Source organism: Falco peregrinus, chromosome Z (assembly GCF_023634155.1).
Source record: "Falco peregrinus isolate bFalPer1 chromosome Z, bFalPer1.pri, whole genome shotgun sequence".
NCBI lineage: Eukaryota > Metazoa > Chordata > Aves > Falconiformes > Falconidae > Falco > Falco peregrinus.
The window spans coordinates 33,443,780-33,460,273 of NC_073739.1; the positions used below are offsets into that span (position 1 = coordinate 33,443,780).

The 16,494-nt window shown below is 40.9% G+C and overlaps 1 protein-coding gene across 5 annotated transcripts in view; it reads left to right on the forward strand.

Annotated features, from left to right (window-relative positions):
- The window catches only part of ZNF462 (zinc finger protein 462), a 94,011-nt gene that overhangs the window by 19,825 nt on the left and 57,692 nt on the right, over nt 1–16,494 (forward strand). The window contains exon 1 of one of the 5 annotated variants that reach the window (XM_055790495.1): nt 3,199–3,369. The exons of the other annotated variants lie outside the window; for them this stretch is intronic. The gene's annotated coding sequence lies outside the window, so the exon portion shown is untranslated. Of the gene's footprint in view, nt 1–3,198; nt 3,370–16,494 lie in introns of those variants that run through there. 5 annotated transcript variants of the gene reach the window in all.

Consider the following 16,494-nt stretch of genomic DNA (forward strand, 5'->3'; position numbering starts at 1 on the left):
TCCTAGCTTCATATTAAGCAGATCTTATCTTTGTTTTGTGGGATGTTTTTATTACTTTCTTAATAATAGAACCACTTAAGATAGAAGACAGTTGGACCAATCACTGTTTTTTGAAAAGTCAGAGCACTATGCCAATCAGAAAGCAGATAATGTTTTCATAAAAAAAGACTACATTGTGGCCTAGATAAAAGAGGAACCATGAAGGGTTGGCTTGCATGAAACTTTGAACAGGAGCAATGTGCTTGGCTTCTCAGTCATCCATCAGGTCAAGCTAGGTGGATGTCTGAAGTTCCTGTGGCTGAATGTTGAATTTTGGAATTCACCTAGTGTACTTAAAAAGACAACAGCAAATTTTTGGGCGGTTATGAAATGTTCACAACGGAGTTGAGCTGAAGAAGGGAATCATCAGAACATGTATTAGTATAGTCTTTAGATCTAAGTCTAATGCCTTTTGTGCTTTATTATTTGCAAGTAAAAGGGACTGAGAATAGGGTCAGCCTCAGGGATCATCCAGATGAAGGCACCTGCTTTCACAGCTCCAGGAGAAGGGGACTGTGGGAGAAGAAAACCTCAGAGAGTGCAGAGGAATCATAGGTCTCATTGGCCATTGGCTTTTCTGGTGTATCAGAAAAGACTTTTGGGTCTTTTCATGACCAAAGTAAATAATGACCTTGCTTTGATAGATCAAACAAATAACACCAGTGTTGTGCCTTTGAAAGCCCTTGATCCCGAAGTGAAAAGCAAGGCTTTTCCTTTTCATTTTGGACCCATTCCATTGCAAACAAAAGCATCCCACAGGTCAGACAAGAAGGGTATCTGACAGGATTTAAAGAGATTTTTCCTTTTTCCTTCTGTTCTCGGCACCAGTAATTTATATGTAAAAATATACCAGACCTAAAAGCTCCTCATTCACTTTATATCTGTAATGGATAGAAAATGTGGAACAGAAAATGCTCTGTGAGTTACTCAAATGACTTGGCTTTGTAGCCTATATGGACTTTTAAGGGTCCTGTCCTTCTTTTAAATCAGAAAACAGTGATCCTGCGAAGTAGTAGGTATAATTCAAAATGGTTACAATAGCTAAGTGGACTAGTACAGCATTAAAATATATAAACACAGGAGATACTGTCATCATCCCTCTGCTGATCTGTGCAAGTATTGCTCTTGGGATACTAAACCCATTCCTGAAGCTGGCATGTCTGTAAAAATGAGTGTGGAAATGCTGGGGATAGTAATGATTTGAAGTCTGGAAAATTGTGCTTCCCAGTGAAAGCTTTCAGGTAGTCCATTCCTCCCTTTCAGAGGTTTTCAGAAGCGAGATGTAGAAGACTAAAAACAGTTAATTTGCCAGCCTTTGTCCAATATTATAGGAATCTGGAATCTGTACCAAGCTGTAACAGGATGCAGTGGCTGGAATCTAAAACTAGAAAATGTTTGCTATATAAATAGCAATTCTTTATTTCTAATTTAATAGTGGAATAAGATTAAGAGCTATTGGAATAACTAATGGACTCTGTAACAAAGTCCTAAGGTGCCAAGCCTAAGTGTAGTTTCTCTTCATATGTGGTGGGAGACAGGCTTTAAACTGTTACCATTGAGTTGGACTTGGACAGCTGTCTAGGTGCAGAAGGTGAACTTTCAGCAAGATGACTCCCACTGCTGTTATCTCTTGCTGGGTCAGGGATTAGTTGTCTTAAAAACCAGCTGATGGGAACACTGCAACTTGGAGGTGTAGGAAGTCTGAAGAGGTGATTGAGTTTTACCAGGATGTGCATGAAGACTTTTTCTCACGTGGCAAAGAGGAGGGAAGCAAATAACCAAGTTAAATTAAATTATAAGGCTGACTGCAGGTTTGTAGTTAATAGTTTAGGGTTGATTATCTGTAGTGGGCTTTCCTCCATTTCCCTGTCATAGGCTTAAAGCTATGGAGAAGTGATCTGCACGTTGTTTTCAAAGTGGAATCTGTGCACAACGTTGGTGGAAGCTGCCCTCTTCTTAAAAATTAGGTGTATTCTTCTGTTGTCTCAATAGAGGAAAAGAAGAAATAGAACAAGGTTACTGTAGTTCTGACAGAGGTGCTATAGACGTTCGCATTGTGGTTTCTAAAGGATCAGTAAAACCCCCAGACAGAAGACCTCTGGTTTCCTCTGGGCTCTACAACCCAGCACTTTGGTCACCCAGAGCTTTAGTCCTGGTTTTACAGAGAGAAACTAGAGACTTTGGTCGTGCAGTCACCACAGAGGCAGTTGTGGCATAAAAACCCAGTCAGAATTTGTCAAAATGTCAGTTTCTTAGAGTAACCTATCTTTCTACTAGAGAGATCCCACCAATTATACTATAAAAGCATTTCAGTGAATTCAAGGGTCTCAACCCTTTCAGTAGTAATCTGTTTCAGTTTTCTGTTAGACACCTCTCAAAATACTAGACTTTGGACTATCAAAAAGGATAAATCTAGGAAACTTAGAGAATCTTTTTGTCTTCTGTGCTAACCAAAGACATTAACTTAACAATAAGCATGATCATTACATCCTCTCTTTTTGATACGTGATGCACAAGTCAGTTTCTGGGAAGAATAGTACATTAGCTTGGTTTTGAAGGTCATGCTGCAGTAGAGGCATCACTGTAAATGCTTTTCTATTTAACTTCATAAACCAATTACTACAGCTGGATGAAGGAGAGTTTTGATTCCCTAATTGTTGACAAATTGTTTTCAGTTCTTAATTTGTAGTTTCAGTTTTGGAAGACTGCTTTCAAGATTCAGAACTCTGCATTGCAGTAGTCTGACTGGAGGGGTTAGAAGACAATGGGAGAACAAAGTTGAGTTCAGGAGTGAAGAAGGAGAAAGAAGTCTGAGCTGTTTCCTCTGTTTCTTGGTTTTGAAATGAGTGACTGTTTTAACCTGGAAGTGATGCTGAGATTAGTGGCTGTCTTCCATCATGAAATGCAAGTAAAGTGAAGATAAGAAGGTATCTTCTTAGCAAACTGTTCCCTTTTCTCCCTTGTCTCCCATGTTCTGTGTAAAATCTGTCCTCCCAGGCATGGGTGCAATGGAACCTTCTTGTCTTCAACTTGAAACATTTCCTTTCTTCTAGTAATCAAGCCTACAGATACAGCCCCTGTGTGCTCAGCTGAAAAGGAAACCACTTTTTTTTTTTTTTTTTGACAGTGAAGCTTCACTGCTAAAATGATCTTGTACTGCAGGTGGCTAGAGGTATATGATACAAGTTAGTTTGTCAGCTTTGGAACACATCTGAAGGGCAGGCTCTTCAGGAAGGGTGAACTGTAGCACCACTCCTATGATTAGGAAGTCTGGTTCTTCCTCCTTCAGCTTCTGAGACCTTGAAGATCCATTGCAGGTTCTGCTTTCAGGTAAGGAGAATCTTATTCCTATTTTGACCCTCCACTTCATAATAAAAGGCTGTACCCACATAAAGGTCTGGTCCTCAGTTGGGGAAAATTGGCAGGACTCCAGCAAATTTCTAGAAATAAAAACCCAGGAGAAATCTCTAAAAGCACAGCAGTTACTGGGACTTGCACAATATTCTGTAGCTTGTAAGCATACAGCAGCAGGAAGTTGGAATGACACTGATGGCTTAATATTTCTGTGTTCTCTTGTTTTTTTATGAGGGGATGAAAATCTTTAGGAGAGAACTTTGCTCTTGTTCTTTTGGTGGTATTGGCTTGCATGGCTTTGTTTTTCTTTGAAAACCGATAGCAGAAGACTATCCAACCTTCAGGAGTGGAGCCATTATATGTGGGGCTGTGCAACAGGAGCCAAAGTTTAAAAATAAAATACCAGTCTGCCTTCCTGAGGATCCAGACATAGCATACACACACGCACACACATGCGCAATATCTTGACTTACCACAGTTATATCAGTTACTGAGTTCAGAGCAACGGACAATGAGAACCAAAGAGGGAGTCTTGTTCCTCAAAAAGAAAGAGGAAGAAATGTAAGACTCTACAGCCTCAGACAGCAGTTTCTAGAATGCATGGGAGGCCCCTCAGCAGCAGCAGCGTTCACAGACAGTAAGACCAGATGACTGTCATTCATTCCTGGTGGTGTCTGCTGTACTCCTTCCTAGCCCTCCCTTTTCCCTCCCTCATTTTCTCTGCTCTACTGAGTAATGGTTCTAGGCAGAACAGTCTTTTTTGAAAATGTGCTCCTTAAAAGAAGTGGCTTTTATTTCATACTGAATGCTGAGTAACCAGCACTCGGTATGCTGTACAAACGTCATCAGAAGAAATGGAAGTCCAGCTCCTTTGACTTCAGAGATACCTTACAGATAACACAACACCAGCATCATTCTCTGTTGGGTGGTGGAAACAGCAGATGATCAGTTTGCATTTTTCTAGAAGACCTGGAGAAGGAGGGGCCTAAAGAGGAGGTAGTAGGTAGACCAGGAAGAGCTATTTATGACAGAAGAGCAGAAATCTAAGGATTAATGTCAAGAATACAGCTTGGAAGGTGAGGTAAGTTATGTTGGAAGGGAATGATCTTTTGAAAGAAAAGGTGACACTACTCGGTCTAAGAAAATCGGAAGATACAATTCTTGATCACTTACGAAGGTAGACAGGGATGAAGAAGGTGAAAGATTTAACCCTTTTTTTGCCTGCTTCCCCAGAATGCTGATGTCATATCAACTTTCAGACTTTGCTTGATAATTGTGAGCTGGGCTGACAAGGGTGGGAAGTCAGGGTTCCTCCAGTGGCTCAGTGTGAAGCAGCAGGGAGTGTGCTTCTCAGACATGTGCTTCTGACATAACAGAAACTGTGTGCAGGTAGCAGCTGTGCACATTCTTATCTGCCTGTATGCTGCCTCAAGCTGGTGTGCTAAAGATTGGAGCCTACATTTTTGACTGCATGGAGTGGACAGATGCAGTTTCCAGAAAAAAACCCCGATCCCCAGATGCACCTCACAGTAAATGCAAACTGGATTTTTAGCTAGGCTTTTTCCAGCTGCAGCAAGCATATTTGTGTATCTCAGTTGACAGCTAGAGAGCTACAGGGGGAAGAAAAACCCAAAGAAAAGGTGTTACCACTTTGTGTCTCTGCCTAGGCAAAGTTACGGTCACAGATGCCCATGACACACTTGGCTTTTGGCAGAGCTCAGGCTGGTTATGCTCTGCAGAGGTAGGATGAAGTATGCTCAGTATGCTTCCTTCAACAGGAATGTCAGCTAGTGTCTCGGATTACTACAGAGACTTGTTCTGTGTCTGTGGGCTCCTTCTGAAGAGTTTGGGTTCACATTAAACAGGATCAGGAGTCCTTGTTAGGCTCTGAGCACACCCTAATCACCTTTTTTGGAAAGTTGTATTTTCTTAGACATCCAGGCTTCGAACTGGAACAGTTGTTTTATTGAAGTTTTTCAGAAAGGACATAATAGCTTTACATGCTAGTTGAACATAAACTGAAGGTGATGCTGTAGCCTAAACATTTTGTAGGACTTGATTCTCTTACAGTGTGAACACTTTTGAAAAATCCATAAAATATGTGCATCTTGTTTGTTGTGATGTCCTAACAAGGGTGGGTGCAACTGTCAGCATGTGAAAACTAATTGCCTGCTTTGTTCTCATAAATTTTGTTAGCCAGGGTGGAGTGGAAGTGTGCACACACTTTGCGGCTCCAGCAAGCATGTATGAAATAGAGGTCTGATTAAATCAAACTTCCTCTTCTTTGGTCATGAATATCTCCTTCTTACAGATGACACTGAGGAAGACCTAAAGTGTTCCTTGTACAGGCATTTTTATAAAGGTGCTATAAAGAAAAGTCCCTGTGATGACTTCTAGTTAGGTTTGATGGTTGCTAGAAGAGAAGAATTATTAACATGTTGCCCATTATTTAGAAGAGTACGGGAAGAGAGTAGAAGGATGGAGTAGTTTGGACAGAACTGTATTAAAAGAAAAGCCTCTCGGACCATATAAGAATTTCAGTTTCTCTAGCTGTCAGTCCTTCAAAATAAATATCCTTCCTCACCCCCATATAAAGCTCCCTTTTTGGATGGCCATCCTGTTTTCCATGTACCTTCTTCCACTGTGATCTCAAGTAATATGGAGGTTAGACCATGTTCACCATCTCTAAACTCTGTCTCCCCTAGTATTCTTCTCATCAGCTCTGCAGACAGTTTGCTGAGGTGACCTAAATTCTTCAACAAAAGGCCTGGATTCTCTGCAGAAAGCTGGAAATGGCAACTCCAGTTAAGAAGTAAATGCAAAGATAAATAAAGAACATCAGTTCCATCTTTGTGTGTGGTGTATGATTTACCCCTGCTCATAAAATTCTAACTTCTGTGCTGGAGAACCTTTCATTTGTAGTTGTTGTGGGAAGTCAGTGCTGGGATTTGAGGAATAATGGCACAGAAAGGTAGCGTGGCATAATGGGGAAGGGTCAGAGTCTGGAAACCCACTTTCTGCTGCTGGCTGTGTCACAGACCAGCTCTGTGACCTGGAGCCAGGCTACAGAAGCTACATGTGCTTCTCCATTACCAGGTAAAGGAAGAAGTTTCTTCGTGGTGCAGGCTCACTCACCTTGCTTTTTACACAGAGCAAGCCTACCCCAGCATGGCCTGAAGCTGCATCAGTCAAATAAATACATAGTAACTGTATGGAATACAGTGGCAGTATTGCTACTTGATAAATTTTATTCTGCCTTTTTATTCCTTACATGTTACCTACAGGTTGTTAGTCTTCAGATTTTGTTTGATAATTTTCAGCAGGTAAACCAGGGTAATACTTCAGTCTTTTCTCTCTCTGAGAGCAAGTTACTTCTGCTGACTTATGTGACTTTTTTGTGATAAATGAATGGAAATCTGAAACATAGGATATTGTCTTTTGTCTTGCTTTGGTGTTCCATAAACAGCAGAATGAAAAATGAAATTTCTTAAGGACTGACTGTCAATGAGGTCCTAAATTAATGTGACAACTTCCACTCTGCACACATTCCTGCAAAGAAGAACACACGCTTGAATGGAGTGTTGCATGAAACAATTGAATTATTGCAAGAAACAAGTAAAAATGGCTTTTATTCAAATGAGTTTTAAAGGGGAAAAAGTCTAGAATGGACTACAAACCTCATTACATTCTTGCTTCATCTTTTCCGTAGTGTTAAATGATGTTAGCTAACATAAATTAAGTGCCTCAAAATACTCTTTGTATGTATTTTGGTGTCATAAGGTGCATGTATGCCTTTTCTGGGATGAAAAAAAAGGAAGAAATTCACCTGACTGGCAAGCAGTATTGCTGAATGCTGTTCACTTAGCTCAACTCTTGTTGATGAGATACATGTGTTATCACTCTGATTGCCGATGTCTCGTCTCCATTTGCGGTTAAGAAGATGCATCCTGACCCTTCCAACCAGCATAAATCTGTGGACATACAATGTTATAACAGTTGAGTCTATGGTCTTTGTGGTTTAGGGTGGTTTTTTTTCCTCACTTGCTTGTTTTCATTCTTGTTCCTTCAGTAAGAAGAAGCAGAAGAAGCATTTCTTTATATAGTTCTGCTTTGAAGTAATCCTGCCTTATTTTAAAATCTCTTTAAAAAGCTGGAGGATTCAATGATCTACCTAAAGCATTTATGTGTACCTCTTGGAAGAGCAGTTAGTTGGGAAGTTTGTAAGTCTTCCCTTTAAATCAAACTTTGGTTCCTTTTTTTAAGTGGTTCTACAATCATCAGTAAATCCGATTTCAATTATGTGCCCTTTGCTTTGGAACTGTAGAACACAGCATGTGTGTCTTTGTCATTAATGTAGGTGAATATTCTTCCTCTTTGTTGAAAACACTGTGAGCAAGACTACCCTTCCTTTGCTTACAGAACATTACTTCTGAAGTATTCAGACTAATTGAAAGGCACATTATATGGCATAAATTTGTTTGTATCTCACCAGGTTGAAAGTTCTGTTTGGTGTTTAAACCATCACAGGGCTTGAATCTTCTGGGTTCTTTAGGGTATTTTTAAAGATGGTTTTGCTCTGTTTGTTAGCTCAAAACATATCTTATCCACTTCTGTCTACTTTGCGTGCACACTAAATGTCAAGGTTTATGTACCCATGGAGTTATTTAGAGCTATTGCAGTTTCAAATAACCCCTGTTAAGTCCAAAAGCATGTCCAAGTTTGGGTACAACCTCACTTCAGGTCCTTCTAACACACATGGCTTGGTGCGATATTCAGGATGACCTGGAAGCTTGATGAAAGCATTTGTTGGAAGACATGCCAAGGTCAGTTGCAGAGGGCTTCTAGTGAGAATAGTAACACAAAGTGGATCCTTCAGAACAAGATGGACCTGCTCCATATGCAGATACACAATGACCTCATTATATCTCTGTGTTTTGGTTGTGTAGCTGTTGGCAGTCAGGATGTTCTGTCCCCTCCTTTTTGGACAGAGAATATCCCTGGAGTAGTTACTCTCTTTGCAGCTAAAGCAGTGGCTAGTGTACCACTAGGGAGAGAGGAGAACTGCTGCCCGGACTTGCTTTCCTAGAGCCAAGCATAAATGGCTTCTGGTTGTAGACAAAGGCAGAATACTTCTTCCAGCCTTCACCTTGCTTTAGACAGTGTGCTCTTTGGGAACCTCTGTTGAATTTTCTACGTCCTGCCTTTTACAAAAATCAAGCATTTAGGTTCAGTTTCCAGGTTACACAGATTCCCAAAGGTTAAGGAAACTTAATTTATCCAGATACTTTCTCTGGACTGTACTATGCTTTTTTTTTTCTTCATAATGAAGATACGCTGCCTTCTTTCAGAATGTTTGAATAAAACATGATGGCCAGTTTTCAAATTGGTGATGACCTTAGGTAGCTAAGATCTTTAATGAATTACTTGTAAATTACGAGAAGTTGTTAGTTTAATTCAATGGGTTAAATAGAACAATAGGATGGTGGCTGGAAAATAGAAGAACATGGTATTCATGGTCTCCTGTTAATATTTTTTTTTTAAGATAACTTTTTATGTTGATGAACTACTCTTGAACTGAACTTTCCTTAGGAGAAGAGACATTATTTTCTTTATATATTGTTTGGCAATTGTTTAGGTATTCTGCGATAAGGTTTTGGCAACCAGTTTCTCTTATCAGATTTCATCCTATACCTTTTGGGTAAAGTGAGAATGGTTCCACTTTCTTCAAAACGAGAGTAATGTTATGACAAATGGGAACCGATTGTTTTGTTCTAAAATTGGATTTTGTTACCTTTCTGGTTATTTAAAATGCTTAAAAATACTTCAGCTTTAAATGGTTAAATGTAAAGCATTGACAACAGCAGAAGAAACCAAGGTGTTGAGTAATAGACTGGCAGAAATGAAAAAAGCTGCAGTAGTTCTGTTGTGTCTACATACTTGCATGGATTGTAGCTTTTGAAGGATGCAGTTGGTTATAATTTCAGCCCTTCTTAGCCTTGTGCCTTATTACAAAGAAGGTCTTAGTTATTTTTTCTTCTTCATGGTTCATTTCCTGTTTGGGTATTTCTTAGGAGGAAGAAAAAGAAATTGGATCTTAGTGGCTGACCCTCAAACAGCTTATTTAAAGCAAAAAGGATTAAACTAGGACAGAAGAAATCCATCAGGAGCTTCAACATGCTTACTACTTTTGATACAACTCAGCTTTAATAATAGTTTTCTCCTTAACTTGATTATGTCCAGAGTAGTCAGGGGAAAGGACTGTTTATTATTGGAAAGATGAGAAGTAAGGTTAACAAGAAGTTGTTTTTTGTTTGGTTTTTTTTTTACTTTTTGTGAGGGATATAATTCTTAATTATTACCTGCATAACAGAGTATGCTTCTTTTATAGATGGGGAATAGCAGCTTTTTTCTGTTTTTAATGTAATAGTTTCTAATGCCTCTTCGATCCAAACACTTTCTGGTTGGAGAACTTCCGTTAAACTTCGTCAATTTATAGATACGGTGATCCATAATCCTAGGATCACTCTGATTTCCTCTTCCCCAACCCACACCCTTTGAAGTGCATTGTAGATGTTCAACTTAGTTTCTTCTAGAGACTGTCTACTCTCTGTGTACCACATAATGATGATGACTGAACCAGTATGCTATTTTAAATCTTTTATATTTGGGCTTCGTATATTACACCAACTACAAAAACTGGTTTCCTTGGAAGGACGGGGTGGGTGGAGGTGGGGATTGAAGGGGAAGGTTCTCATTCGGACACAGGATACTGCATTCCAGCATGTATCCAATGTAGTAGTTACATTCTGACATGTAATCCAATGGAGTATATGTGTATATGTAAAGTTATTTGGGACCAAGTAAACTATTTTGCACAACATAAGTGTTGGCTGCAACTTACTGTTTCTCCTTTTCAGCAGTACCACTTTTCAGTCATTAGTGATAAGACCAGCATCTTGCAGCCACCATCCCAAACAGACAGAGGATCTTCACTTACACTGGTGGAAAAGATCTTGTGGGAGGGTTGGCAGGGAGAGGGGTGGCAGCCTAGTGATAAACACTAGTCTGATATGTGTCAAATACTGGAAAAGTATATATTGTTCTACCTAGGGCAGAGATGCTGGCTGCCATACTGCAAGTAAGTCAGTAGACAAATAAAACTGTGTATTCTGTCTGGCATTATAAATAGGTCAGTGATGGATTTGTATTACCTGAGGAAATGCACTGGCTGACAGAGAAGCTTCTGCTTACAGTCCAGCAAATGTCAAATGTAGCAGGAAGCTTGGGGGGAGGGGGAGGGATAGCTGGAGACAAAGACGGTGTTAAAATAGCTAGGATGTCAGTGGATCTCCTCAAACAAATGAGTGTTTCTGAGGAGTAGACTGGGAAAGCAGAACAATCTTTAGATGTTCTTAATCAGTGTTTTCTTGTCCTCCAGTAGGCTTCCATCCATGTATAATTAAAGTTGCACAATAGGTGGGTTTGGGTCTGCAGGAGGTGATCTGCTGTTCTTTCTTAGCTTTGTCTGCTGATACAGAACATGACTTCTGGTGCTTTGGCTTTATAGGGTTAAACCCATTCCTGTGAATGCCCTTTTTCATCCTCTCCACATGGTCTCTGCACAGGGTTCACTCTTTAAAGGAGTACTTCTGGAGCATGGAAGATCTCAGGATGGACTGAGGGAGAGGGCTGCATCATCCCCAGGGTCCTTACTAAGGTGAGCTCTTAATGGTGATGAAAGACGGGCAGTGGGCTTTGCCTCTCTTGAATCTGATCCATGCGTTTCTTTGGTTCCCAGCTGCTCTGTGGTTTTCTCTTACTTTAGAGTCTTGCGTATCTACCATACTGGCTTCTGCATTATGGAAGTGATCTCTGGCTGAAAGATTACTCCTGTCACCAGCTGATGTCAGTCTCTGTCACTGCTGCTACAACCTAGGTCCAGTCTCTGCAGTTAAAGGAGGAACATGTGTCCAACAAAGCATCTTTTCACATCCGTCTTTCAAGATGGTGATAATATCTCTTTATTTTGCCTTCTTGAAGACATTTTTCAGTAGCAGTCCCAAAGCAGAGCTTTGCCCTTGACCTTTGTGGTTTCTGAGTGCTAGTGACTTGATTTCCACCTCAGTGACTGCGCTGAGAGTGCCTGCTTGTGATTCAAACCAGCTGTGTTGGCTGGTCTAATCTCAGATCTCCAAGATTAAAATTCTGTGGCCCCTAAAATAATCCAGCAGTTCATGTGTTCGCATGGTTTAGCTCTGTCACCGGTTTATAAGCTGTGTTTAGCCTCTGTAGAAACACTGTGCTCCTTGCAAACTAACATTGGCCTCTCTAAAGCATGCTTTTATCTCACCAGCTACAGTACTGTATATGACCGTGGAATGGAGTGTGTAGTTTGGTGTGAGTGGCAGGATTACTTCTAAAGGCACTACAGGCTGTGCAACTCTGTTTTAGGGTTCATTTAAGGGCAGATGGCCATCAGGAGATAATCTTTTCTGTATTCAGTCACAGTTTTTCTGTTTCCCACTTCAGCTCATGGTCTAGCCGGGCATGTGGTTGAGTTTGTCATACCCGATTTGCTACTGGCAGGACCCTCTTTATAACAGCTCTGGCTTTTCTTGGCAAGAAAGAGGTCTTTGCTGGGATCATGCCAAACTGAGGAGCCTGCTCCTCCCCCTGCTCCTTCCAGGATGAGGCTGGTAATGCATCTTTTGTGTAAAGACCTTGGAGATGTTATTTGCAATGCATGAGAAGGAATTAGGTTGTTTATGGAGTACCCAGGCAGAGTGCTGCCCTGTTCTTCAGCACCACCTACTGACATCTTCCTCTCCCAAGTCCACGTATAGGGGGAGCGCACCTCGCTTAACTCGCAGGAACTGGATTTCTTGAGGTAATTAACAGTACACTTTTGGCTGGAAATTAGAAACCCCAGACCCACTGCTTTGAGTTGCCTTATGCCATATGGGAGCACTAATGAGCAGGGTACAAAAGCCAAGTTGTTTGGCTCTGGTATCTCTTTACCTAGACTGGGACAGCCCACTTGCCTCTTGAACAAGTATGTCTATGCAGAAGGGCACTGGTTGGGTTGTGTCGGTGAGGTGGACTTGGCTTGTTTCCTGAGAGAATTCAGAATGGGAACCAATGGCAGACTGCATTTCTACTCTGGAGTTTTGTAAGGTTAGTCTAGAAGAATGGTTTAATGCTTTTTTTGTGTGTTTTCATTTTCTTCCTCTTCTTCACCTTCTGGCAGGAAAAGAAACAAAGTTTGTTCTTAAAAAAAAGGAGCCTATCTGATCAAAATTCTCCCCTTCCTAGTAAAATTGTTGTTGCATCTTCTTGTAACACAGGGCCAAAGCAGTATCCTGTTTATTGACTCCGGGGAACCACAGGAAAACTTGACAAAACTGTCTGTCTCTCTATTTGCACCTTCACAACTACTTTTGTGCAGTAAATTAAGTACCTGCCATACTTAATAAGGGGAAGAAGTCCTACTCTGGCCATTTAGTTGTTCAGATTCTCACATATATTTAGAGTCTTTGATTTCTGTAGGGATTAATAATTTGCCTGGAATGTAATTCGGAAGATCAGAAAACCCCAACTTGGTCTTGTTTGGAGCAAAAGGCATTTAATATTAGAGAGCCTTCTCATATGTAAAGATCTTCATCCTAAGACTTAGCTGCCCATGTTCTGTACCATGTAATGCCTCACAGCTAACCTTCAGGAGGAAAACACAAAAAAAATGTTAAGAATCATACTCTGCATGACACTCTTAATTTGTCTTATAATTAAGTTGTGGCATTTTATTTGCAATCTGCTTTTTAAAAAAAAATATTTGAAGTTTGAAGTTATTCTTCAGGCATTTAGATGGCTTCTTCATGTATTTTTTTAAGAATATTCATACAGATTCCAGGAGCCCAAAGAAAGAAGGAGATGAGACATTATTTCTGAAAAATGGAAAACGAGTGATCAGCATTTAGGTAGCTTGAATGAGTATAGCCCCAGCCTGATGCTTTTTGTACTTTGGTTACTTATAATTGTCTTTATTGATTTGATTTCCTTGCAAGTAACACATGGGTATAAGATCAAGTATTCCATCTTGGACTTTTGTCTTCCTTGCTAGTGGAGTTTGTGTTTTCCACAGTGAGATAGCTATTGGTTTGCTGTGTCTGCTTGAGGCTGGGGTCTGCAGTTTTTTCTCAAGACACCTCAAAGAAGCTGTCATCGTGCTCCTGTGATTCTCTTTTCTTTCATACCTCCCTGCAAAATCCATAGTGTGCCTTTATTCTGCTAGGGTCTTTCACTGAGATGGCTAATATGCGTTAATGTTCAGTAAACCTGTTTTCCTGTTTGTATTTTGTCAGTTTTTGTTTATTTATTTGGTTTGGGTCTCTCCCCCCCCATTTTTTGAAAAGTCATAGTCTTGGAGAATCAGTTGAGCGGATAATATATCCATCATTTGAACCCATTACAGGTTATTTATGTGGTTTTGTATTGAGTTCCCCAAAAGAAAAGTAATGAGAGGTTCTGTGATTTTTTGTTGTCCTTTTGAACTGAAAAACCCATCTGTGCCTCAGACAGCTCCAAGTACTGTGTGGCCTCTTTTCCACAAGCTTTAAGAATAATGTGGTTTATACTTCCTTTAAAATGTAGGAGATTTTGCAAGCTATGTGGTAGCTTTACAGTGATGCATAGTGTGGCATCAGGTATGTTAAATGAATGCATGTATTCAGGAACATAAGTAAATAGTAACTGTATAGGTATGAACAAAGTTGATCATCCTGTTTTCTGTGACTAGGAGATTTCTGAAAAGTTTAGAATATACTGTACAATGAATGTGTAGTAGGAAGACCACCTCTTGTGGAATTGGACCTGGAGCCCACCTCAGGTTTAAACAGTCTTCCAGGTGGCTGCATAAGTATATTTTAGGAAGACAATGAGTCTGCCTTTGCTCAGCTTAGATCATTGTTGTTACTGTTGAGTTGTACTACATCTCTAATAGAAGTTCTTTCCGGAAAATATCTTACATTGTAATATGTATTTCCATGTAGGTCAACACAGGTACTTACTGGTAGAAATGGTTGACAGGACCACAGTTATCAGCTAATGTATTTCTCTCATGGGTATAACTATTCAAAATGTAATAAACAACCCCAAATCAGACATCAGTGAATGTGGAAAAAGAAATGGTCTTTCAATTTAATTTATTTTGGTACCAGCTTGGAGGAGTAACTCCAAAGACAACCCTCAAAGGACCAAGAATCCCAGAAGCTTGACTGGAATTTGGTTATTGAAAAGAACCATGAGTTGAGTAGGTTTGCCTGGCTGTATCTGAAAGTTGAATTTATTCTTTGAATTCCTCATTAATTAGGTTTTGGGATTTTTCCTAAATGAAAGATGAGGCTGGCTTCCTACAGTTAGGATAGCCTTCAGGTTCCCTGTTTCTCAAATGTATAAATTTTTGCACTGCTCCTGTGATTTTATTTGGTTAGACTTAATTTTCCTTGCTGTGATCTTAGAAAAAGTGTTTAAGAAAAAAAAAAGGGGGGGAGGGAGGAGTGGCAAAACAACCCCAAACCCAAGGACACCAGAGGAGCAGCCTGTTGTCCATGAGCTGAACCTGGCCAGCAGCCCAGGTGGCACGGCTGGAAGGTCCTCACTGCAGCTGTAGGCACGGGTGCCTTGTAAAACTCAGGCTTCTATGACAGGGAAGAAGGCCTGCAGTGCTACTCATGGCAATTTTGAAAACTTGTCATGTCTGTAATTAGTGGCTTCTGAATTGCATTGCCAGAATGTTTGATAGTTTATTTCTTGAAGGTTGATCTCCAACAGCAAGAAAAAGGTAGTGGGGGAGATCAGACCAACACTGAAGCTTTCTGCGTGTTTTGAAGGAAAAAAGATGTCTCTGGGGCATGACTTCAGCCTCTGCTAAGACATTTTGTCCGTGCTGACAGGCTTTGACCCAGTGTGCTGTGCAGGAGCCACCGTGGCTCCCCACGGAGATTCAGGTCAGGGCCTGGCGGCCTGGGCCTGTCCCACTGCCACAGCGGGGAGCAGGGCAGGCTGAGGGGTAGTCCTGGGCATTGCTGACCTCCCTGGGGCCAGGCTAGGCCTGTGAGTGGGCCTGGCTTGGCCGGGTGGCATTGCTGGGGCAGGGGCTGATGGTGCCAAGTTGTGAAAAAGGGTCCTGGGCCATCAAGGAGCCCCAGGAGGACTGTCTCAGAAGAGCAAGGCCTGAGAGCCTCAGGAGCCTGATGCACACTGCATCTCTAGGTGGATTTTGTCCAGTTGAAAGGGGTTTGGCAGTGTTTCTGGTGGTTTAACGGGGTGTGTAATGAATTGTAGAATCACAGAATCATTTAGGTTGGAAGAGATCTTTAAGGTCATTAGACCAACACTAAACCTAACACTGCTAAGTCCACTGCTAAACCATGTCCCTAAGCACCACATCTACATGCCTTTTAAATACCTCCAGGGATGGTGACTCAAGCACTTTCCTGGGCAGCTTCTTCCAGTGCTGACAGCCCTTTTGGTGAAGAAATTTCTGTCAGCTCCACCTTGGCACAAGGTAAAATGAAAGTTGTGTGTGCAACCTGCATGTATGAGGTTGGGATGATGGTACCACTGATGATCTGAGCAGGGGAAGGCTTGGAGAACTGGAGGTTTCTTTGTTATACATGCAGTATTACTAATACTGAGCTGGAAGTTCACTTAGTGTGTGCGGTCTGACTGACCTTTTCAGTTGTGGTTGTGCATGTGCATATTAACTTTTAGAAGCTCTGCTGACTCCATCTCAAAATACAACGGATGGGTAGTCAAACCACAGAAGCTCAATTTTGAGGTCAGTGCCTTGGGCTTCACAATTAATTTTGTATTTTGAAGCTTTAAAACCAAACTTAAACATAATGATTTGTACTACTTTGGCTGCTGCCAAATTCTGTAATGACTGTTGTTCAACAAGCACAATTATCTTTTGTTTTGGGTTTTTTAAAACCTAGGAATCTAGTGCAACTATGCCTCTGATATTCTCATGCATCTATGGGTGTAGAGAATGTTGACGAAGACAATTGAGACATCACCTTGGGTCTTTAAAACTGTGGCTTTGAG